This window comes from Hemicordylus capensis, chromosome 2 (genome assembly GCF_027244095.1).
Source record: "Hemicordylus capensis ecotype Gifberg chromosome 2, rHemCap1.1.pri, whole genome shotgun sequence".
Classification (NCBI taxonomy): domain Eukaryota; kingdom Metazoa; phylum Chordata; class Lepidosauria; order Squamata; family Cordylidae; genus Hemicordylus; species Hemicordylus capensis.
Window position 1 is genome coordinate 361,675,295 of NC_069658.1, and position 25,972 is coordinate 361,701,266.

The window sequence follows — 25,972 nt, forward strand, 5'->3', positions numbered from 1 at the left end:
TGGTAACCTCCAGGCTTGACTACTGCAATGCTCTCTACATGGGGCTGCTTTTGTACGTAGTTTGGAAACTTCAGTTAGTTCAAAATACGGCAGCCAGACTGGTCTCTGGGGGAACTCAAAAAGACCATACTATGCATGTTTTAAAACAGTTGCACTGGCTGCCAATATGTTTCCAGGCGAAATACAAAGTGCTGGTTATTACCTTAAAGCTCTGAATGGCTACCTTAGAGAATGCCATCTTTGGTATGATCCCCATTGCTCGTTAAGGTCATCTGGAGAGGTCCATCTCCAGTTACCACAGGTACATCTGGTGGTGACTTGGAACTGGGCCTTTTCTGTAGCTGCTCATGATTTATGGAATGCACTCCCGGCAGATATCTGCAGTTTAGGCTCACGGTTGGCCTTTAAGAGAGCCCTAAAAACTTACTTGTTTGGCCTGGCCTTCCAAGGTTTTTAAATTGTTTTTAAAGTATTATAATTAGTTTTAAATGGTTTTAAATGGTTTTTAATTGTTTTATATTGTTTTTAGCACTGTGTCTTATATGGTGTGTGTTTTTATGTCTTTTAAAATTTGTTGTACACCGCGCAGAGCCTTTGAATGGGGCGATTTATAAATTTAATCAATCAATAAATAATAATGAATTAATAATAAATAATATCCCCCAAATGATCCAGAAGGATATCATGCCATGGTCGGTGGTATTAAAAGCTAAAGAGAGGTCCAAAAGAACCAAGCGACTCAAACTGCATCTATCAATTCCATGATGAAGATCACCCATCAGGTTGACCACAGTTGTTTCATCTCCCTAGGCCTCCTGAAAACCAGTTTGAAATGGTTCTAGATAATCTGTCCTCTCCAAGACTGCCTGGAGCTGATCAGATCTTCAAACAGCTGTAGTCAGGGTGAATTGTTCACATACATTATTTCTAAACAAGGTAATGAAATTTTATTTTAGTAATTTTGTTATTTTATTTATATCCCACCTTTTGTTTTCAACAGAAAAACTGACTCCCTTTGCAGGTAACACAGAACTGGAGTTGAACAAGGCAGAGGTTGGATTTCATGGTTGTCCAATTGCGTGCAATCAAGGCTCCATCTCAAAAGTGACCCGAGGTTTCCCTATCCAAACTCTAATTTGCACCTTCAGTTTGTAGTCAGTTTTGCTGCTCCTACCTGAGGTTTGAAAGTTGCAGCATGTCGTCTGATGGCTGAATTGAAAGCTGTGCTTGCTGTAACCTGAGTTGTGGGAAGAAAGCTCTCTCTTTCTCTGATTGGCTGCTGGGGCTGTCATTCATGCCTGAAGGAAGCCTCCACAGCCAGAGCAGCCAGTTCCCCCCTCCTCTCTCCAATCTCCCGGACTGAGGCAACCAGTGTTTTGGGGTGGCGGGGGGCGCATGCAGTTTCACTTCATGTGTGAAGGCGGCCACTGTTTCTGTTGAAAAGTGCCTGACAAATGATGTTTACAATCCAAATAGATTGAAGCAGGCCAAGGGGATACTCCTCTCTCCTCCAGATTGGCTGGCTGCTGAATTAAACAGATTTTACACAATGGAATGGAGAAAACTATCTGACTGAGGAATTCTGCTGAGCAAATTTAATGCAGCATCCTAGCTGGTCTTTCTCTCTCTCTTTCATAAATGTGCATCTCCTCACATCTGTTTCTGCAGCTGAGAAGCACTATTAGTCTCTGTATATGTGGGAAGGTTTGCTAGAAACACTGGGCTTTGCACATGAAACTTCATAGCCTACTGAGTTACATGGGATAGTATGAGTGCAGGCCTCAAAGCTTGATAGGAACAGAAGGGAATATCTAGGGGTGCACAACATAAGCTCTGCAAACTGGCAAGCCATAAGAAACCTTTGGGGTTGGCCAGGCCTAATATAAATCCTAAAAGGCTGCCTTCTGCTCTTGTTCATTTCCCAACTCATTCAGATTCCAACTTACCTTAGGGTTGTCATCCCTCAGATCGTGAATCTCACCAAGTGGGCCCTGCTGGTGCCACAGGGTCAGCTGTAGGTAAAAGTGTACTCCTATTACATGTATGCAGAAACCATCTATGACCAAATACTACTGCCTACAGACAACAAATTCATCTGCCTAGGGTTATCCCTGTGATACCCATAGCATGAATGATCCAACCTCTGTTAACTCAGCAAAAAGATCCTTTTAAAAGTAGTGGCTTTCTTTATATAAGTCCCCTTGATACATTATAACATTGTTGTTAATATTTATATACCATGTTTCAACTAAAAAGTTCACAAGTTGTTTACACAACAAAAGGAATAGGAAGATGACTCCCGTCCAAAAGGGACTTTCAGGATAAGGGGACAGGTTCAATTGTGGTTTGGAAACTGGTTGAAAGATAGGAAAGAAGGTAGGAATAAATGGACCATTTTCACAATGGAGGGAAATAAGAAATGGGGTCCCCCAAGGCTCTGTACTCAGACCGGTGCTTTTTAATTTATTCATAAATGATCTAGAAGTTGGAGTAAGTAGCAAGGTGGCCAGATTTGCAGATGACACCAAACTATTTAGGGTAGTGAAATCCAAAACAGATTGTGAGGAGCTCCAAAAAGATCTCTCCAAACTGGGTGAGTGGGTGACAAAATGGCAAATGTGGTTCAACGTAAGCAAGTTTAAAGTGCTGCATATTGGGGCAAAATACCCCAACTTCACATGATAGAGGTGTATAAAATTATGCATGGAGTAGAGAGAGTGGAGCCACCTAATGGCACAGCGGGGAAGCAACCTGCCTAGAGAGCAGGAAGCTGTTGGCTTGAATCCCTGCTGGTGTGTGTTATGGGAAACTCCTATATCAGGCAGCAACGATATAGGAAGGTGCTGAAAGGCATAATCTCATAGTGCACGGGAGGAGGCAGTGGTAAAGCACTCCTGTATTCAACCAAGAAAACCACATGGCTCTGTGGTTGACATTGACTCGATGGCACAACCTTTCCAGAGAGAGTGGACAGAGATAATTTTATTTCACTCTCTCACAACGCTAGAACCAGCGGTCATCCCATGAAACCAATGGCCAGGAAATTTAGGACCAAAAAGGAAGTACTTTTTCACACAGAATATCTATGGAATTCTTTGCCATGGGATGTGGTGATGGCCATTAGCTTAGATGGGTTTAAAAGGGGCTTAGGAAAATTTGTGGAGGACAGGCCTGTCAATGGCTACTAGTCCAAGGGCTTTAGGCCACCTCCAGCCTCAGAGGCAAAATGCCTCGGAATACAAGTTGCAGGGGAGCAACAGCAGGAGAGAGGTCGTGCCCTCACTTCTTGCCTGTGGGTTTCTCGGAGGCATTTGGTGGCCATTGTGTGAAGCAGGATGCTGGACCAGATGGGCCTTAGGCCTGATCCAGCAGGGCTGTTCTTATGTACTTAAGTGAAGAGAAAGCAACTGCCCCAATTCAACCTAGCATAGTGTCCCCTTCCAGTGGCCATCATTGGTATCACCCCTGTGTTGTTGTTTTTTTAGACTGTAAGGTTGTTCACACAACCAGCCCTTTCTGAGCAGGGCAGGGCTAGCCCAGGTAAAGCTGGTCATGTGAAGCACCAGGATTGCTCCCAATCCCACTGCTCCTCCCTGGGTACCCCCAATTCAGAACATGGGTTTAAAGTGAGGTAGAAAAACAAGTGTGCATCATTCAATGACCGTATGGGTGCTCACTAGGCTGGAGCCCAAAACATTTATGAGGCCATTATAGAGGTCATTATAATGTTTCAGCTCTGATGCTGTTTCGGCATTTTGATGCCCGCGGGGGAGTCCTTTAAGGGTGGGGGAGGGTGCACTTACCCCTCCTGCCACTTTCCCCCCACCAGCATTCCATTTATACTGCAATCCATGGGGCAGCAGCATACCTGCCTGCTACCCCTCCCCCCTTTTGTTGCCAAAAGTCACCGGAGGTACTGGCTGCATGTGCGCCCATCATGTGCATGTGCGCACCCGTCTGCCATGCACGGGTACACAGACAACAGGCACACACACAGATGGTACTTCCGGCAACTTTTGGTGACAAAAGGGGGAAGGGGCAGCAGGGAGGTACGCAGCCGCCCCATGGATTGTGGTATAAACAGATCACTGGTGGGGGAAAAGCAGTGGGGAAAGGGGTAGGAGAGGTAAGTGCACCCTCCTTCGCCCTTAAGGAGCCACCCCCGCCGCTGTCGAAATGTGGCTGAGCCGTTTCGGGCTCAAGCCTAGTGCTCTCAGCCGTCTTGGTAATAGAGGCCAAGATGGTTGCTGGCAGCCATCATCACAGAGGTGGGGTGAAGGAGCAATCAAGCAGCATGGAGCCTTCCCAATGCACCATGCTGCTTGTGCAATGCATTGTGGGATATCTGACAGCTTGGCTTCCTTTCTCCCAATCACTGCAATGGCTCACTGCCATTCCTCTTGTGTGGGTGCACAGGCAGTGAAGCCCTGATCGGGCTGTGATCCTCTGGGGGGTTGGTAAGCTCCTGCCTTCCCCACAGCCCACTCCTGTTTGGTTGTGTGAACACCCTTTGTAACTCCCTTTCAAATTTTCCCATTCCTTTTGCTATGTAAACAGCTTTGTGGATTTTTTTTGGTGAAACATGGTATATAAGTATTCAACATTAAGAGCCCCTGGTGGCGCAGTGGTAAAACTGCCGCCCTGTAACCAGAAGGTTACAAGTTCGATCCTGACCAGGGGCTCAAGGTTGACTCAGCCTTCCATCCTTCCGAGGTCGGTAAAATGAGTACCCAGAATGTTGGGGGCAATATGCTACATCATTGTAAACCGCTTAGAGAGCTTCCAGCTATAGAGCGGTATATAAATGTAAGTGCTATTGCTAAGTGCTATAATGTATCATTATTATAACAACATTATAATGTATCAGTATCATCATTTAGATTACCTGCCATAAACTGTTCACCAGTGCATGACTTGTCACCCTCTAATTTTCCTACCCATAAGGTTCTTGAGGGGAAGAGCACAAGATTATCCTTAGGAGAAGATGATAAATGTCTTCTCTTTTATGAACTAAAACAATGTTAACGTGACTTTAAAAAACTTTGTTGCTACCTCAGGACATGTTCCTGAGAAAGGTCTAAAACAATATCAGGTTCCCTGTTTAGCCCTGCGTTCTAATTGATCAGTTTTGTCACTGTAAATTGATGGATTTTTCTGAGTAGGAAGTGTGGCTTCAAAATATGGTGCACTGTACTACAGGTGAAACTCGGAAAATTAGAATATCGTGCAAATTAATTTCAGTAATGCAAATTAAAAGGTGAAACTGATATATGAGACAGACGCATTACATGCAAAGCGAGATAAGTCAAGCCTTAATTTGTTATAATTGTGATGATCATGGCGTACAGCTCATGAAAACCCCAAATCCACAATCCCAGAAAATTAGAATATTACATGGAACCAAGAAGACAAGGATTGTAGAATAGAACAATATCGGACCTCTGAAAAGTATAAGCATCCATATGTATTCAGTACTTGGTTTGGGCCCCTTTTGCAGCAATTACTACCTCAATGCGGCATGGCATGGATGCTATCAGCCTGTGGCACTGATGAGGTGTTATGGAAGACCAGGATGCTTCATTAGCGGCCTTCAGCTATTCTGCATTGTTTGGTCTCATGTCTCTCATCCTTCTCTTGGCAATGCCCCATAGATTCTCTATGGGGTCAGGTCAGGAGAGTTTGCTGGCCAATCAAGCACAGTACACTGTATACTTTTCAGAGGTCCGATATTGTTCTATTCTACAATCCTTGTCTTCTTGGTTCCATGTAATATTCTAATTTTCTGAGATTGTGGATTTGCAGTTTTCATGAGCTGTACACCATGATCATCACAATTATAACAAATTAAGGCTTGACTTATCTCGCTTTGCATGTAATGCGTCTGTCTCATATATCAGTTTCACCTTCTAATTTGCATTACTGAAATTAATAGACTTTTGCACGATATTCTAATTTTCTGAGTTTCACCTGTATAATAGACATATTCTAAACATACTAATAGATCGACCTGTGCTTTGGCAGAAGTCAGGCAACGTACACAGGGATTTGGTCTGCCAAGAGTTAAGCCACAGAGCCTACAAAGGTATATGCTTTCAGCAACTCAGAGATCATATATTAATCATAATAAGCCTATGCCTTTATAGTGCAAATTCTTTGTGTTCATACTGTTTTTTTAGAATCATGGGTGGTGTTTTTTTCAGTTGTCAGCCCTTTCCATTGTTAATAAATTAATCCATAATAATCTCTGCAGCTTCCTGAAGTGCACACATCATCCCACCAATTCATTTCTGTAAAAGCTATTTGATAATTCATGTATCTGATACTTCTGGAAAGAAGGGTGAACTATGAATATTGACTGGTCTTTCTCAGAAAGGAGTATGGGAAGGTAGAGGTTGAAGGCAGGCCTGTAAGCAGGGGGAAGGCTTTGGAAGAGCCTTTTTATTTTATTTTATTTTATTTTTAATTTTTTGTCCTGCTTTTTCTGCAGCCCACAGCACAATGTGGTATACAATAAAACAACAAAATAAAGACAGAAGTAAAAGCAGTAGTAATAGAAGTAATAGCAATAAAAACAAGAGTTAAACCAATATAGGGTAGGTAATAACTCCTACTACAACAGCCAGGTGAGAGAGGATCATTTTCACAGTGCCCCAGAATTAAATTTACATTGAAGACATTGTGAGGAAAGAATCATGGCTATCAACTAGTGGCTGTTGGAAGGAGCAAAAAAATGCAAGCCACTGCTACTGTCACCCAGGTAAGCCTCCCAACAATATTTGGGGGGACCACCACAGAGGAGGGGGTCATAAGAACGTAAAAACAGCCCTGCTGGATCAGGTCCAAAGCAGGCCAGCATCCTCTTTCACACAGTGGCCCACCAGATGCCTCTGGGAAGCCCACAGGCAAGAGGTGAGGGCATGCTCTCTCTCCTGCTGTTGCTCCCCTGCGACTGGTATTGAGAGGCATCTTGCTTCTGAGGCTGGAGGTGGCCCACAGCCACCAGACTAGTAGCCATTGATAGGCCATTGATAGACCTGTCGCCTCTCCACTACATAATGCATAATTATATAGACCTCCATCATGTCTCCCTTTAGTTGCCTCCTTTCCAAAATAATGAGTGAGTCCCAGATGCTGCCCAGCCTAGCCACATAAGGAAAGTGCTCAAGGCCCCTGATCATCTTGGTTGCCCTGTTTTGCACCTTTTCCAGTTGTACAATATCCTTCTTAAGATACGGTGGCCCAAACTTTGCACAGTCCTCCAGATGTGGCTGCACCATAGATTTGTTTAATGACATTATAATATTAACAGTTTTATTTTCAATCCCCTTCCTAATGATCCCTCGTATGGAATTGGCCTTTTTCACAGCTGTTATGCACTGAGACAACACTTTCAATGAACTGTTCACTAGAACGCCAAGATCTCTCCTTGTCAGTCATCAACAGCTCAGATCCTATCAGCATATATGTAAACTGGGTTGTTCGCCCCAGTATGCATCACCATTGGAGTCCACTGAAGACAACATGCTGGGGGTCCCTTGAAAACTGGAGCCAGTCTTTGGCTGCATGTTCCTCAAGAATCAAGGGTACTTTTACGGGGGACAAGGGAGGGACAGTGTTCCCCCACCCCTGTTTCAAACCCTATGTTATTATTCCTCAGAAACTCCTAAGTTGTTATGTATAGGCAGCATCTAAACTAGTTACCTATGACTAAGCACCGTTGAAATCAATGGAACCAGTTACTCATGATGACTAACTTAATTACCATTTGTTTCAATGGGATTTAATTCTCTAAACTGAAATATGTGATGATAAACTTGTAACAAACTTTTTATGTGCCATATTTACATAGCTGCAAAAGGGAAGGACAACAAAGCATCCACAGCTGATGACTATAAAGAAAATCCTGAATATATGTATATAAATCCTTTGTTCTTAAACTCTTGAACTGGAATTTGAATTCGGTATGGTTTATGTTACTGGTGGTTGTATTTTATTTTTGCATTGTTTTGTGTATGATACATTACTGTTTTGTGCTTTTGATATAAGACATTTTTATTTATTTATTTTTAAAAGCAGGATTTACTGCATCATCATCATCATCATCATCATCAAGTAACAGTAAAGCTGAACAATTATCTTGGATTAAGTAAAGGGCAATGGGAATTCAAATTTGCTGTAAATTGGATAATATTTATTCATTATTGCAGCAAAGAATTTTAGTAAGTACAATCTTTTCTTTTATTTCCTCTACTGTAAAGATAGTATCTTAGTAATTGCAGTCACATATTTTTATTTGCATTTTTAAAGGATAAAAAATTCAATAGTCTTAACTGAGTTAAAGATCAAAGGGTAATTTGTCTGGAACATCATTTTAGGAGTCTTGAAAAAGAGCCACATTAGCATTAACAATGGGATTAATTAGACTCCACTGGAAGCCTTTCCAACAGCAAACATCCAGCCAGTTCACTGGTAATTACAGTCTACTCATAAAGAAAAGGGGGGGTGAAAAAGAAAGCAAACAAACACTATTAACCCACCCACCCCCCCAAAAAAAGTTATGTTGCTTTTTGTGTATCCTCTTGTGTACAAAAAAGAGGAGGGTGCCTAACCAGGCTGAAAAACTAGGCCGTGTAAAGCTCAGATAAGAGACAAGACTTTCTGAGCACCCATTCCATGCATTGTGGAAAGCCAAGATAACAGCTGGGCAAATAATTCACTGTAGGGCCAGCTTAGGAGGGCTTGATAAACAATTCAGTACCCACAAAAGGGAAACTGCAGGGATTACTCTTTCATGCTGAAAGCAAACTGGGGGTGCAGTACAGTAGAGATAGTGTTTTCTGTCTTCTCAGCCTGAGATACCTCCACACCTGTTCTTAGGTAGAGTTTACTCTGTGTAATATTTTCCCTTTGTGTTCTTTCTTAAACCTGTACAGGCACAAAATAAGCTTTAAAATATTTATCGTTCTGTCCTATTGTTCTGCCAATATCTTCCTGACATGATGGGAAAACAGTGCTTTTTCCCCATTTAAAGTTTTGGCTAAGGAACAATCAGTAGGAGAGAGCAATTGTTCCAATGGAATGAGTTCAGGACATCCCCAGTGCAGCGCTCAGAACTGTGTAACCTGTGGGTTCTGCAGGGCTCAAACAGCAATGGACTGTGCAAGAGAGCATTACAGGTAAAACAAGTGATATGTACATTTATGCAAATATGTATTAAGAGAAATATTTAACTTAACAGTTCTCACATATAACTTCCCCACTCCCCCCCCCCCACTTTTTTTTGTCTTGCCAGGGTTCAACAGATCCAATCTGAGGACCAGGGTAGTGAATATCTAAATACGTAGTACACTGCAAAAGCAAAAGGGTAGTGAATATCTAAATACGTAGTACACTGCAAAAGCTGCAAAAAAAGACTCAGATTTTATTCAATTAATAATTTTTAGTGTAATCTGTTTATTGACCTTCTCCCTCTGCTACAATATCTATTTAGCAAACCTTCATAAATTTATTCTGACTATGGGTGTTCATGGATGGTTCATTGTGAACTGGTTCGCCTTGAAGGGTTGGCTGATTCAAAAAACTGGTGCTTGCTTTTGTTCCTGTTCCTTAGAATGGTCCAGATCAATTTTCTCAGAATAGCCCAGAGCAGAATCTTCTACACCTTGCTTTATCCAAATACCCTTGATATTGGGAAGGAGAAGGCACCTGTTAAAGTGGTGGCTGTCCCTATTCAGCCTAGCCCAGCATCCTTCCCAATGGCTGTTCCTGGTGTCTCCCTTGTGTTTATTTTTAGATTGTGAGCCCCTTTAGGGGGAGGAACCATCTTCAGACTCTTGCTGGCATTGTGTGTGTGTGTGTGTCTTTTAAATATACATTTTCTTTTTTGGGACAGGGAACCATCTTTTCACCCTTTTGCTACATTAACTGCTGTGACTTTTTTTGTTAAAATACTGTATATGAATGTTTATAACAACAACAAGATGATGATGATGATGATGACTGATTGATTGATTGATAACAACCCTCAGATACTGGCTGACATCCAGACTAAGTTACTCGGGAGTTACTCTAAAGGACTACTTGATTTAAGTATTTTATTTATTTACTTACTTACTTACATTTATATCCTGCTCTTCCTCCATGGAGCCCCGAGCAGTGTGCATGGTTATGTTTATCCTTACAACAACCCTGTGAGGTTGGTTAGGCTGAGAGATAAGTGACTGGCCCAGAGTCACCCAGCAAGTGAGGCTCCAAGTTCCCCCCCTGGCTTCTCCAAGATAGGGCTGAGAGAGGTTCCTGCCTGCAACCTTGGAGAAGCCACTGCCAGTCTGTGAAGACAATACTGAGCTAGATAGACCAATGGTCTGACTCAGTATATGGCAGCTTCCTATGTTCCTATGAACTGGGGCCAGTTCAGAGATTCAATCACAGGCCATACCAGGCCTGGTTTGGATAAACCGGTTCACAATGGTAAGGGGTGGCCTGGCAGGGATAGAAGTAATAAGGTGAGAGAGGTACTGCTTCAGTAAAGAGGGAGGAGCACACTTGGAGCCATGCCAGGAGGGTGGATGGCGGCAAGCAGCATAGCTTATTACCTCTCTCTTCACCCCCTACCTGGCTGCCCCACACCTTACCTTACTTCTCCCTGTACTTGTAAAGGGGTATCCTCACCAGATTCCTCTTTACAAGTACATTGGCTGCCCGAACCACTGAACCGATTCTATCAAATGGTCCAGACCAGCCGGTCAGTTCGACCAAACCGGTATGGCACAATGCGATACAGTTCAAATTGATTTGAATTTGAACTGAATCACATTTTTTGGTTCTGTGCACACTCCTAGCGCAGACAGATACTCACACTGCATCCCTCAGAATTATACCAGATGTCTTTCTTATTCTCAAAGTTTCTGACACCCCGATCAGCAAGTCACTCATTTACCTTGTCTGCCTTTTTCTCTAGTCTTGCAGCACCTGACCTACAGTAATCTCCTTAATATACCACTTCAAACTTCAAATGATCAGCTAAATTGTGCCATGTTACAGAATAATGCAGGGCAGGTTCTCACACAAATGTAATTTGGGAGTGCTCCAGGATCCCAAATTTACTCTGGTTTCTCAGGTTGAGACAGTGTCCAGGAGCGCTTTTTATCAGCTTCAGCTGATACAACAGCTATGCCATTTCTACAGGTAAATGACCTTAAAACAGTGGTGCATATGCTGGTAACCTCCAGGCTCGACGACTGTAATGCACTCTCCATGGGGCTGCCTTTGTATGTAGTCCATAAACTACAATTGGTATATAAGGCAGCAGCCATACTGGTATCTGGGACAACCCAAAGAGACTATATAACACAGATTTGAAAGAATTGCACTGGATGCAAAATACAAAGTGCAAGTTATTACCTCTAAAGCCCTCAATGGTAAGGGGTGGCCTCAATGGCTTGGGTCCAGGGTACTTAAGAGAGCACCTTCTCTGTCATGAACCCTGCCACCTATTAACAGAGGCGTAACTATAGGGGGGGCATTGGGGGCACGTGCCCCGGGCGCCATCTTTTCTGGTCATGTGGGGGGCGCCGCCATGACAAATTTTTTAAAAATTTTTTGTTGTTGTTGTTGTTAATACAAATGTTTCCTGCTCAGTGCAGCAGTGCTGCAGCAGTCAAGGGAGCGCGTCGGCACCCCCTCCCCCACGAGCGGTCCCTTCCGCGCTGCCCGCGCCCCCCCCCATTGCTTTGCTGGCGCCTGGCGGCCAGTCAGTGGCCTGGCTTGGCGGCGGCGACGGGCGCTTGTGAGGAAAAACCTAAGTATAATGTATTATGTTGGGGGGGGGGGGGGCGCCATTTCAGTGCTTGCCCCGGGCGCCGTTTTCCCTAGTTACGCCTCTGCCTATTAAGATCATCTGGCAAGGTCCAGTTACAATTGCTGCCAGCTTGATGGGTGGCAAGTTGGGACTGGGCCTTTTCTGTAGCTGACCAGAAGCTTTGGAATATGCTCGCTGTTGAAATAAGAGCATTTCCTTCTCTGTTTGCTTTTAGGAAGACCCACAAGACACACTTGTTTTCTCAGGCTTTAAACTGAAATTATTTTTAAACTGTTTAATTTTTTTCCTCTCATGAGATTGTTTTCACTTTTTATTATGTGAAATTACTTTAACTGTTTTTGCTCTGGTTTATATTGTTGTGTTTTAAATTGTGTACACCTTAGAGATGCACATACCAGGCAGGATATAAATATATAATCTTTTGCATTTTGAGACTCGGCGCATGAACAGAATATAACATCATGGCCATTTTAAAGGATGAATATTTCAATTCATTAGGCCTGTTCACACAGCCATTTGGGGGTGGGTTGGAGGGTTCTTGCCCCATTAGCAACACACCAACACAACTTCAATTTGAAACGCATGATTAAACCAGGCATGGCATCCATTGTTGAAATCAGGAGCTGAAAGTCCTCTGAGACCTCCATGCCTTCCCAGTATTCTTTGTGCTGCCAACAGACTGGAAAGCCTCATGAAATTGGAGAGGAGAACTGGTCTTGTGTTAGCAAGCATGACTTGTCCCCATAGCTAAGCAGGGTCCACCCTGGTTGCATATGAATGGGAGACTAGAAGTGTGAGCACTACAAGATATTCCCCTCGGGATGAAGCCACTCTGGGAAGAGCAGAAGGTTTCAAGTTCCCTCCCTGGCTTCCCCAAGATAGGGCTGAGAGAGATTCCTGCCTGCAATCTTGGAGAAGCCGCTGCTAGTCTGTGAAGACAATACTGAGCTAGATAGACCAATGGTCTGACTCAGTATATGGCAGCTTCCTATGTTCCTAAATCAGCAACTGCCCTCTGACTGGCCACAAAAGAGCAGGAGGCCGACCCAGCCCTGCTGAAGCAGTTCCAGCTGCAGAATCATAGAGTGTGTTTTGCAGAGTGTCACATGTTTGGACAGCTCTCTATTGTTTCCATGCCTGCTGGGTCTCCATGGCTGTGTACAAGAGATAAGTAGATCCACATAACCAAAAAAGCAAGGTTGGGGAACTCTTCTCTCCTCTTACCTTGGTTAACAGCCAGATACAAAAGCTGGCTTACCTTACTTTGAGCAACCTGTGCTGGAAGGATTTGCATGGATTCCTACAATCATGCAAAATGGAATAACCAAGCTCTTACCCTGATTTAATGATCGCGTGAAAAGGCCTACTGCCTGATTTAATAATAATTAATTTTAATAATTATAATAATAACAACAATTATGATACTATAGAATATTTAGATACTACTTTTCAATTTAAAAAAACACTCCTTAAAGTGGTTTACATAACATAAAGAATGAGAAGATGGTTCCCTGTCACAAAGGGGTTCACAGTCTAAAAATAAACCTTTGTTCCTAATCAAATTGTTTCATTTATTATGGGTGTTCCATCTTTTCCCCCTCTGCCCACCCACACATCCACAATTCATACATTATCTGAGCAGATTTCAACATCAATTTTAAGTCAGCTCTATTTATTTGGCTGTTTTTGAGCTGAATAATGTGTAACAAAAGGTACAACATGTCTAAAGAAACTATGTTCCAAGAATCACTATTTCACCAAAGCCACTGAAGACTCAGCTTGGACAGATGATAAAAATGGTAGTAAACACAGCTTAAGATCAAGGCTTAAGCTGTGATTGACACTTGCAAAGATCCACAGAAGTGCATTTGAACAAACTGGAAGTTTCACCTACTTCTGCAGTTGAAATCTATTGAAGATGGACCTTCTGGAAACATTTGATCCAACCATTTTATCTTGATTTGCGGGATTCATCATTGGTAAATGGAAAACTAGCTTGAGTCCATTAAAATAAATCAAGAACCACAAAGGCTCAGAGCTCACAGTATGAATTCAAAGAACTTGGAATTGCAAATAAATGAGCAAAATATTGAGAATGTTAGCAAAACAAATCAGCTAAATTATTCAAAGTCATTGACAGTTCCGAAGAGTTCTTACGGTAAACGTACAGATCTCATTGAGGCTATTCACATGAGCATGCAAAACCGGGCTAAGGGAACCCAGCCCGGTTTTGCATGCTCATGTGAACTACCGGGATTGCTCCTGATTCCGGTGGCTACACGGCGGCAAACCTGCCTAAGCAGCCTCCATACTAAATGATGTTAAGGGAGTGGGCACTCCATTTTTCTGATTGTGTGTCAGCTGCAGCTGCTTGCAGCCATGGCTGGCATACTCATAGGGGGAGAAGGGATCCCAGTAATGCACTGTGCACTTGTGCAGTGCATTATTGAGGTTCGGGGGGCATCACATGGCATCGCATCCCGGCACCCTGACCCCGGGAGCTGCCGGGCAAGGCTTCAGTCATCTGGGTGCATGATCCACCCGAAGACACAGTGATCATCTATGGAGAAGGTACGTTAAACCCTCATTCCCCACAGACCACCCTAGAGCTCTTCTCACAGATCCTGAGAAGAGCCCTATAAGTTTGTCAAAGCATCTATAGAATCTGGACTTCATTTGTGAATATGCAAAGTTTTATTTCTTTCTGCTCTCTTTTGCATCATAAAGATGCACGTATTGAAATCTAATGCTTCCTAACACACCAAGTAGGTGTTTTTCTCACAGTTTTACAGATGGGAAAACTGATATGTTGTGACTTCACTAAGGTCATTTGGAATTTAAGGATACTGATGCTCATTTGGGTGCACACAGTTCGGTTGACTAATGTGAACCAATTCCCTCACAGTCTTAGCCTGCCATAAACATGCTATGAGTCATCAATGATTGTGATTTGAATTCTGCCGCCTTTGCACTGAGACAAAAGGTGTGAGTATTTAGAAATCTGTATCACTCTTCTTCTGCTTTGCTCATCTCTCTGAGCTCGTCTGGGGTCCTGGAAAATAAAATCCTATATCATAAAAGGTGACGTTTTGTTCAGTAATGGATTTGAGGTTTAGTCATACTTCTTAACAGTCTATGTAAATCTTGTGGAAATGCACTATATAAAAAGGATGCAAATCAGGGGCGTAGCAAGGTTGGAGTGGGCCCAGAGACAAGATTTTAAAATGGGGCCCCCCCCACTCAAAGTCCAGGGCCTCCGCACACCCCAGGCCCCCAAGGATTTAAGTCTGATATTCCAAAATAAGTATGCTGCCTGGAAATACATTTCACTGAATACACACACGCACACGTCACAATATATAGTGATATACATTGAGTACTATACATTTGTTTTACTTTTAATGCCTAGAACACACTAGAAAGATGAATGATTAAAATGGGCCCCTCGCTGCAGATTAGCCAAGGCGACTTTCAACCATGCAGGGTGAGCCTATGTTTGTTTTCTCAGAATTCTGAACAAATTCAGTCAAGTTTGATTCCAGGAGGTTTTTCACAGGAGGCTTTTAAAGCCCTTTAACACACATCTCCTCTGGAATAGAGGTGCTGCATTCACATGTTGGCCAGATTTACCCTGAAGTCCCTGCAAGTTATTGGGGAGCAGTTCACACACAAGAAAAATAAAATAAAATAAAAGCAGAAGGCATGCTTCACAGTTCTCACTCAGACCTTCTGGGTTGCAAAACAACTTGAACATAAGTGCATTTATAAATGAATGAATAAAATAAATATAATACTGTTTCTTCCAGAAGTTTTTGTAATTTTCTGCCATGAAACAAGCCACTTATAGGACTTTTTAGATAGTTTTTTTTAAGCCAGCAAATTTTCCAAGCTGTTTAAAAATAAATATTCAGAGACTTCTCAGTCCCTCCCCCCCCATATCAAAGCCCTATGGCAAGCAGATCCCTATATATCCGGGTGGGGGTGGGTGGGGATGGTAACCACAAAAAGGAGTTCACACTCTACCTGGCAGCAGGGGGTCTTCTGCTGCAGAGAACAGTGGAGGCCTCTCTGGCTGCCTCCTCCTTCCTGGCTGGCTTGGGCCCTACTGGAGTTCAGGCTTCACAGAGGCCTACACCAGACCTCCGTGGAAGCCCCGCCCACCCGCCGATCAGCTGAGAGGCGGGAGAAAAGGAGCTCTTTGCAGCTTGTCTGCTGCCTCAATTGCCGGCCAGGAGAACAAGCTGGAGAGACGGCGAACAGGGCAAGTGGCTGAGGAGCCTTGGGGCTGGGCAGGGGGCAATGGGGAGTCACATGAGGTGCCTCTGGGGGGCTCCTCCAGGCAGTGGGGCCCCCAGACAACTGTCTCCCCTTGCCCGATCGTTGTTACGCGCCTGATGCAAATTGAATACACCTCAATATTCTCTTGCCAACAATTAATTCTTTATATCAAAAATTTCCACACTGCTGGAATTAATCAAGCTTACTGCTTAATATACTTGAGTGCACATATTTGGCATAATGTTTAAGGCTTCCATGCACTTTCCTTGTGAGTGAGATTTCCCGCCGCTTGCAAAATATATTCCAGATTGCTTGCACATAGTTGAACAGATTATTGAGTTCTGATTTTTTTGTAATATCTTACCTTCCAAAAATTTGTTGTCACATTTCAGCCTGCTTGACTCAATAAGTACATTGTAAAATTGGGAAAGGTGACATTTCCATAGCTATTAATACCTCGTAGGCTGTTCACAGATGATTATTTCCATGGAGCAATGGGAGCCATTTCCCATTTATACTGCCCCATGGCTTTAGTCCTCTTGTAACATTGATAACTGGACTGTACAAAGTTAATGGAGGAGAAGCAAGGGCACATCACTGTTGAAATTCTCTCAAGTAGGAAGCATCTCTGGGGGAAAGAATCCAGTGGAAGTGACAAAATCAATTCAGCGTATTGCTCTTGGTAAAAAGCCTGTTCACTATGTTTTCCTAATAACTTGAACACTATATGTGATTATTTCCTAGACATTCTAACCAGATCTCAAATGGTGAGTGGGTGGAGGAGCTTCTCACCTACATTCTCTCTTCTTCTTTTTTTAGTAACATAGGAAGCTGCCATGTTGTGAGTCAGACCATTGGTCTATCTAGCTCAGTACTGTCTACACAGACTGGCAGCGGCTTCTCCAAGATTGCAGGCAGGAATCTCTTTCAGCCCTATCTTGGAGAAACCAGGGAGGGAACTTGGAACCTTTTGCTCTTCCCAGAGCAGCTCCATCCCCTGAGGGGAATATCTTACAGTACTCACACTTCTAGCCTCCCATTCATATGCAACCAGGGTGGACTCTGCTTAGCTAAGGGGACAAGTTGTGCTTGCTACAACAAGACCAGCTCTCCTTTCAGCGAATTATCAACTACCAATACCCCAGAAAGCCTGGAACAAAAAAGGAGGAAAAGTTGAATGGATAGTCTCCATCTTCGACATTATATCACATATACTGACTAAACAAGTCACAATAAGAGTCTGAAGTGTTTGTGTATACATGCACCCATATATGCAGTGTTCATGAAGCAGGGAAAGGTTATCAATGTCTGCTCAACAAGTTAAAATATGCAAGTGTCCACCAGACACTTTTACTAGCCACAGACTCAACTGTTGTACAGAACTGACAGCAAACAGAAACTTTGGGTGTGCAACTTTACTTCTGAAAATTATGCACAACTATGTTCGTTTTCCCCTTTATGTCTAATGGCAGGGATGTACTATTTGGATCAGGTCTGTGTGCTATTGACCTATCAAAACGAATGGCTGGCATCCAGAATAAATTACCCCTGAGAAGTTCCATTGAAAATAATTGGATAAGTTAGTCATGACTAACATCCCATTAATTTTGATGGGACTACTCATTAGTAATTTAGCCCAGATGCCAGCCACTGTTTTGAATGTTTAAAAATACCTACCACGAGCAGGGGCATAGCTAGGGGAGAGGAGGCCCGTGTTCACCCCTCTCTCTCTGGCAGCCCCTCAGAGTGAGGGAGATAATGAAGAAAACAGGGAGGGGTGGAGCTGGGGCCCTCAGGAGCTGGAGGCCCAGGTTCTTTGAATCCTTTCACTCAATTATAGCTGTACAACTGACCACAACCTCTGTGAGAATCAGAGTACTGGGTTGGATTCTGACTAGTGTTTGCATCAGTGGTATGGCAGCCACAAAAGAAGAAGCTGTTATTCATGGCTCTTCTGTGACTTGTGTATGAAAAGGTATTGTTATTGGTTTGTTGGGGTTTTTTTTTAAAAAGTGCCTTTTCATAAAAAGCTCAAAGCAGTGAGCACCTAAAACAAAACTATAAAAACATGACAGCTTGAAGATATAACCAGCCATTAAAGTCATATAAACAGCAGAAAGAGGCAGTGGGGGAGAGAAGAGAACATTAAAGTATATATTTATATTGTTGTGCATTGATGTGACTGAATGAGAGTGAGGGGACTAGGGACAACAATCTCTCGTTATGTGCAACCATTACAGACTTTTATTAAGATTAAAAAGGATACCTCTGTGTCTCTCCCCACCCAAGACTAATATCCTTTCTCTGAAACAAATCTGTGTAGAAGAAAACAATCCTTTGCCTTGCTACATATATTATGTAGTAGTGATTAGTCAAGTCACTAGCAAGTAGTGATTGTTGTGATTCGTGATCAAGTAGCGATTAGTCAAGTCAAGTCATTAACAAGTCTTTTTAAAATGTCCCTCCTTGTGCCTCCCCCATCACCTTATTTACCATGGATTAACAAAATTTAAATACAAAGCGATATCTGGGTCTGTCCCTTCAGCCTTCCTTTTGATCATAATGACCCTAATTAGGTATACTACATTGACTATTCCACCCCCTAGTCTCATCCCACCCTGCCTGTGCTTTGAATAATGGCCAACTGGAGATTTGGGTACAGTATTTCTGCTTTGAGACTTTGCCAAATCCATTAAAAATATTTGCTGCATAGTAGATACAGCTTGTGTTGCCTCCCAGGAGAACTGATTGAAAAGTAAATTACATGTAAGTGTTGGATGAAAAGCACTTCATCAGCCAATTCTTCCTCTACCAGCATTTTTTAAAAAATTGCTTACCAGGGACAGTAGACTATTAGACATGTGTTTGAACTGAGAAGCAATAAGTTCCTGACATTCACAGTAAATGAGGCGATTAGTAGTTTGATGTGTGTATGCATGCATTTTATAAACCAGTTGGTGAAATGGGCACGGGTTAACATTTGAGGCACTGGGTGCCTTCTGCAAAAGACTAAGCTGAACTCTTTATATCCATACCAACTCCAAGAAGGAAGGTTGGCTATCCTCAGGACAGACTGATATGCCATTCTTGTCTATATCCAACCCATGTATAAAACTCCTCAAAATTGGCTTGCCAGCACTACTGTCAAAGGATAGTATACTATTAATTTCAGATGGTGATTGTAACAGTACTGTGGAAATGGAAGGCAAGAATCGGGAAAAATGATTTTCAAAAGGGGACAATTTTTCATGCTACTAGCAGCACACTGGGCTGTTTTGCTAAATTATAATTCCATGAATGGAAGACACTCTGTTCATGCAGGGGCTGAGGTGTGATTTTTGTGAATCCCTTCCTCTATCTGCGGCTTTCTGCACCCCCCAAAATCTGCTGATGGTCGGGGGACTCTCTGAAACAGGATGGCACACAGTATGGAATGCTGTAGCAGGAAGGGGAATTGGCAACAGTGCCTTCCAGTGTTCCCTCTAATTTCTATCATGAGCGAGCAGAAAGAGTTTTGTTCTGGGTGGGAGTTTTGTTCTCTCACACACACATAAAGAATTGATACTCATTTTTTTTTTAATTTTTTCCAACCCCCAGGCCCTCACCTCTCTTCTTCTGCACCTTATTAATCAACACTGAAACTGGTTTCAGCCTCTTGGGGTTCTTTGAGAGGGTGAGAAAATCAAGCAAGATTCGGAAAGATTCAGTTGCAGGCTTGCATGAATTGCTCTATCTTATGCCACCACAAGGTCCTTCCTCTGTTTGAAGCCCTCTGACCTGCTGTTTTGTCTTGCCCCACACAGTCTCGCAAGGTCGTCCCAGGAAATTGCCTGCTTGTGCTTTCTGTTATAATAATACAGTGACTCAGCTCCAAATGTGATTTGCAGCACTGAAGCTGCGTTCCTGCTCACACCTCTGTGACTGCAGCAGCACGCAAGCACTCTAACCATCTGTAGTGACCAGTGTCTCCTCGCTCTAATCTAAAGAGTTAACCAGAAGTGAACCCTTGTCTTGACTGACAGGCTGGTGACATACAGAGATCGCCCAATCAGTCCACTGTGGGAGGAGGGGGACCTAGATAGCTGAGGCTGAGAATTCTGGGAACAAGAAAGGAAATTCTGTGCTGGAGGAGCAAGGGGACATGTGGCAATGGAGTTTGGTGCAACAGGAAGACTGCAGCTCTTGAAAGATAGCTCTGCAGGATGCTTGAGTCTCATCAGGAGTTTGGTGAATTCAAGGGAAAAGGAGGAAGCCAAGGCTTTTGGCTTTGGGAACCCAGCATAGGGAACAGTCTGTTTAGACAGACTGTGCATCAGGGATTTGTTTTGCTTTCTGTGTGTTTTTCATTTTCCTAAATATCTGTTCTTTGCAACTAAGTCACTAAGATTTTACTGCATGCCACCCCAGTATCAGTATTCTTGTAACCAAGTATTTTTAAGTTTATCCAACCAACAAAATCCTCAGACAGAACCAGTCTGTAATAATTGAAAAGGACTCTGTAACCATTTAAGCGTTCTTCAATGAAACCTAAAACTCAGCTCCATTCGAGTCCCGTTCTCTGCAGCTAGCCCTGGGACTCCATCCAAGTCCTGTTCCTCCAAGGAGCCCTGAGCTGCAGCAAATGGGACTTGGATGAAGCTGATTTCCCACACAAGAATTCAAGTGGCAGGGAGAAGTGGAGGTGTGGGCTCTTGCCAGGAGAAGATCGATCTTGCCCTGGCAAGCATCCATGTGGCAGTGGCGGCAGCAAAGGGACTGGGGGGAGCCAAGTAATTTCCCCGCCCAGGAGCTCAAGCAGCAGAGAGAAGCAGAGGTGGATGGGGGGGGGGGACTGGAAGGAAGGGAAGCAAATGGGAGCCAGCAGCCACAGAGGAAGCAGCACTTTCTTGGAGTAGGGCAGCAGCAGCCAGTGACACGAGAGTGATTCAGCAGCCCATAGGGATTGCTGTGCGGGTAGCCTGGAGTGTGTGCGTGCATGCAGCTGCAAGCCTGGTGCCTTCCATTTGTGGAACAACATCTTAGCACACTGAGAGTGTGCTAACCATTCTTTGTCAGTGTACATAAAAGCAGTGGGTCTCCCATGGCCCTCTCAGAGAATCAGGCATATTTAAAGTATGTTATGGATCTCTTCTTGGATCATAGCTAGGACTGAGCTGGTTGCAGAAAGCTAGTCCATTCTGGGCTTTATACTATACTTTATTGGCTACTTGATAAGAAAACCTAGGGTGGTTTTTTGCTATGTTGATATCAGAGCTATTGCATTCTACAGTTGGTTTGGTTTCTTAAGCATCAAGCCTCTTATTCCACTATGTCAGAACATAATAACCTGAGAATTGTATTCAAGTATAGGGATATGTTAGTCTTTTGTGTCTTCACTGAGGATGAGGTGCACAATCCATATCAGTGCATCTGATCTCCCCTCACTGGATAGCATGTTTGCATAAGGAATTATACATACAGTAACAAAGATGTCTGCATGCATCCAAAATACACAAATCTGACTTGTTAAATCTGTATAGTATAGAATGGAGTGAAGAAACTGTGCAAATTGTATATTTGCACACTGAGGTCTAAACATGCAGATTCCTAGGCAAATATGATTAAGGACATGAGGGGAGCAGGGCCAGCTGCCAACATTTTCTTTCAACATGCATAGATTCATGTGTACAGGGCATTGGTGCTTCACGCCAGGGAATTTCTATATGCCTCGGTTTTAGGATGTATGCAATAAACTCCATGAAACTTTGGATACAACATGGGGTTTATCATATACATCTTGAATCCATGGCATTAGAGTTGTCACTGCATTTTACCCAAAGCAGGATTTCAAGGCAAATGTGAGGCCTCCGTCCTTCTTGGACAAAATCGTAGGCAATGCTGATAGAAGCAAAAAGAGTGTTGATATAAATACTGAATTTCTGAGGAGAATTTCACATATCCATAGCTACAACTGTGCTATAGCAGCACAGCAAAGTAGATTCACTGTCTGAGATCCAGGCTACCAACACACCAACAGAAGATCATTTTCCTTCACACAAAGGGAGAGAGGTGGAGGTTCCCCGTTCCCTCTAGAGCCCCCTGTGCCTGATGAAAGCCATCAGGGTTTCATCAGGGGACCATCAGGGACAACATTTCAAGAGGCACAGGTGGCTGCAGGGGGAAAGGGGAGAATCGCTGGATTGCCTCTCCCCCTTGCAAGACAGAAAATGCTCTTCTGCTGATGCATTGTTAATCTTGAGGTTGTCCCACTATCTTTTAGAAGATCCTACAGTATTTTTTAAAAATAATACATGATGTATTTTTTCTTCTGATTTCTTTGTACTGTTTCATGAGGAAGTATGCAAGTATGAACATGAATGCACACTGAAAATGACTAGAGAACAGCTTTTGTTTCCCCTCCCACTCTCTCTTTTGTACCTTCTCTCATGCTGCCTCCTTCTCTCTGTCAATCAAACACATTCCCTGCCTGCATTCAACTCCAATTTCAAAGACCACTTCTTCACCACACAGCATTATGCTTTCTTCACTTTATTGTGTTAGTTATCCCATCACTACCTCATCCTTCCTACTTCATTATCAATTTCACTTTTATCCTTTCTATCTAAAGAAGACTTTGCGAGGGCTGCATCACTTCTGGGCCCTGTACAGCGCCTAACACTTTGTGGATACTAAATAAATATTGTCTTTTCTAATTGGGAACAAGCGGAATATATTACATATTAAAATAACACTGGAGGAGGATTCTTGGATTCCCTTCCATTGAGGAAAGTAGCCCCCCAGCTAAAGGTAACTTGGTTTCAGTACTTGCAAGTATGAAATATGTTTTTTAAGACTGGCACATAGAACTGATTCAGGTCGCAGTAAATCCAAGTTAGAATCATTATTAATATCTGGCAATGTATGCAAAAGCGTTTTATTAAAAATCTATGAATTATTAAAAGAGGGTACCAAAGAATCTGATCTTCACAGTCAAAAGCCTTTCCTAGATCCCTCAGCGATGGGTAATTATAGGCCAATCTCTAATCTCCCTTGGTTGGGCAAGGTGGTGGCTGATCAGCTCCAGGCGGTTTTGGAGGAAACTGATTATCTAGACCCATTTCAAACTGGCTTTAGAGCGGGCTATGGGGTTGAGACCGCCTTGGTCAGCCTGATGGATGAACTATACCGGGGAATCGACAGAGGGAGTGTGACTCTGTTGGTTCTCTTGGATCTCTCAGCGGCGTTCAATACCATCGACCATGGTATCCTTCTGGGTCGCCTGGCAGAGTTGGGGATAGGAGGCACTGCTCTGCAGTGGTTCCGCTCCTATCTCTTGGGCAGATCCCAGATGGTGGAGCTTGGTGACAGTTGCTCCTCTCAACGAAAGCTGTTATATGGAGTCCCTCTGGGCTCCATTCTGTCACCAATGCTTTTTAATATTTACATGAAACCGCTGGGTGAGGTCATCAGAAGATTTGGTGCTGGGTGTTATCAGTATGCTGATGACACCCAAATCTATTTCTCTCTTTCATCTGCTTCATCAGGAAATGGTGTTCATTTCCTAAATACCTGCCTACAGGCAGTAATGGGCTGGATGTGGGATAACAAATTGAAGCTGAATCCAAGCAAGACGGAGGTGCTCATTGTGGGGGCTCAGAATCTGAGGGATGAGTTAGATCTCCCTGTGCTGGATGGGGTTACACTCCCCCAGAAGGAGCAGGTATGCAGCTTGGGGGTACTCCTGGATCCAGGCCTCACTCTGGTATCTCAGGTGGAGGCTGTGGCTAACCTAACCCGATTCCCACTCTATCCCTTCCGTTGTTCCCGCCACCTGTCAATCAATGGGGAAAGGATGACAGGATGGGCATTCAGTGCTTTGCTTTTGCTCCCCGAGACGAGAACAGCAGTATGCTCACAAGCACAAACACTCCAAGTGGCAACATGAGCAGGACAGCCCATCAGGGTGCCAGGAGGGGAGAAAATGCTGATGGCAGGAGAGATCCCCAGGGTCAGGTATAAAAGCCAGAGCAAGTTCTACTTTTTGCACAAATAGGCTGGAGAAGGGGCAGCCACCCCCTTCCCTGGGTGGAAAGATTTGCCCCCTAAATATTGCTCATGAGAAGGGATGCTTGTGATTAGGGGTGTGCACAGAACTGGGCCAGTTCGGTCCGGCCCCCCATCGAACCCCTCCCCCCTGGGTCCGGTCCAGTCCTGGACCGGTCTGCAAATTTTTGTTGTTGTTGTTGTTGTTTTATTAGAGTAGATGATAAGTGCCTTTAGCCTCTTCAGGGGGCTTGCTGAAGCTGGCCTTCCTCATCACTGCCGCGGCCTGCCGCAGCTGGGTAACTGGAGCATTTTCAGCCCTTTTGGGCCTCTGTAAGAGCAGTCACATGGTCTTACAGAGGCCTGAAAGGGCCGAAAATGCTCCAGTTACTCGGCCACAGCGGGCCGTGGCAGTGATGAGGAAGGCCAGTGGCGGGGAGAGGGAACCTGCGTGGAAAACACACACACACACACACACACACACACACACACACACACACGGCTTCAGCAAGTCCCCTAAAGGGGCTAAAGGTACTTATCATCTACTTTTTTAAAAAATCGCGGATCGGCCAGGCCGGACACAGAGGTCCATTTCTGGTCCGACGGAACCAGGGGGTGGTTCCATTCAACCCCGAACCCCCGGACCGGACCGTCGGACTGCTGGACCGGTCCGCACATCCCTACTTGTGATATCTCATCTCAGATATCAACATGCTGGAGATCTAGCCCATCACCCTACAGAACGCTCTCTCATGAGAGTGGCAAGTATAAAGTGATGCATATTTGGGCAAAAAACCCCAACTTCACATATATGCTGATGGGATCTGAGCTGTTGGTGACTGACCAGGAGAGGGACCTTGTGGTCATGGTGGACAGCTCATTGAAAATGTTGACTCAATGTGTGGCAGCTCTGAAAAAGGCCAATTCCATGCTAGGAGTCATTAGAAGGGGGATTGAAAATAAAAATGCTAATATTATAATGCCCTTATACAAATTTTTGGAGCGGCCACATCTGGAGTACTGTGTAAAGTTTTGGTCACCTTATCTTAAGAAGGATATTGCAGAACTGGAAAAGGTGCAGAAGCGGGCAATCAAGATGATCAAGGGCCTGGAGCACCTTTCTTATGAGGATAGGCTACAGCATCTGGGGATCTTTAGCTTGGAAAAGAGGCAACTAAGGGGAGACATGATAGAGGTGTATAAAATCATGCATGGAGCGGAGAAAGTGGACAGAGAGAAATTTTTCTCCCTCTCTCACTAGAACCAGGGACCACCCCATGAAACTGAAGGTTGGGAAAGTTACGACTGACAAGAGAAAGTACTTTTTCACACAGCATATAATTCATCTGTGAAATTCTTTGACATGGGATGTGGTGATGGCCACCAGCTTGGGTAGCTTTAAAAGGGGCTTAGACAAATGGAGGACAGGTCTATTAATGGCTACTAGTCTAGTGGCTGTGGGCCATCTCCAGCCTCAGAGGCATGATGCCTCTCAATACCAGTTGCAGGGGAGCAACCACAGGCGAGAAGGCATGCACATGCCTCTTTCCTATGGGCTTCTCAGAGGCATCTGGTTTCACTTCTCAGAGGCATCTGGTTTCACTGTGTGAAACAGGATGCTGGACTAGATAGGCCTTGGGCTAAGGGGAGTAAGGGAGGATGTCCCCGCTGCCACCCTCCCTGCTCTGGTATTGGTCATGTCTGAGTCTAGATGGAAATACAGTCTCATTGACATCTCTAGTTACCTGAATAGAAGATGACTCTGAATGTAAAACAACTCCCTTTAAAAACAGAGGTTAAATACAGTTTATACCTGCCTTTACCTGAAAGGAAGAGAAGACTGAATTTAAT

At 43.8% G+C, this 25,972-nt stretch overlaps 1 long non-coding RNA gene across 1 annotated transcript; it reads right to left on the reverse strand.

The window, feature by feature from the left end:
• Positions 1-212: 212 nt before the first annotated feature.
• On the reverse strand, positions 213-15,915 carry LOC128341553 (uncharacterized). The gene is made up of 3 exons (XR_008314446.1): positions 15,845-15,915; positions 1,947-2,012; positions 213-1,526 (listed from the first exon to the last, which is right to left on the reverse strand). It is a non-coding gene; the product is annotated as an uncharacterized LOC128341553 (long non-coding RNA).
• Between the last annotated feature and the right edge of the window lie 10,057 nt (positions 15,916-25,972).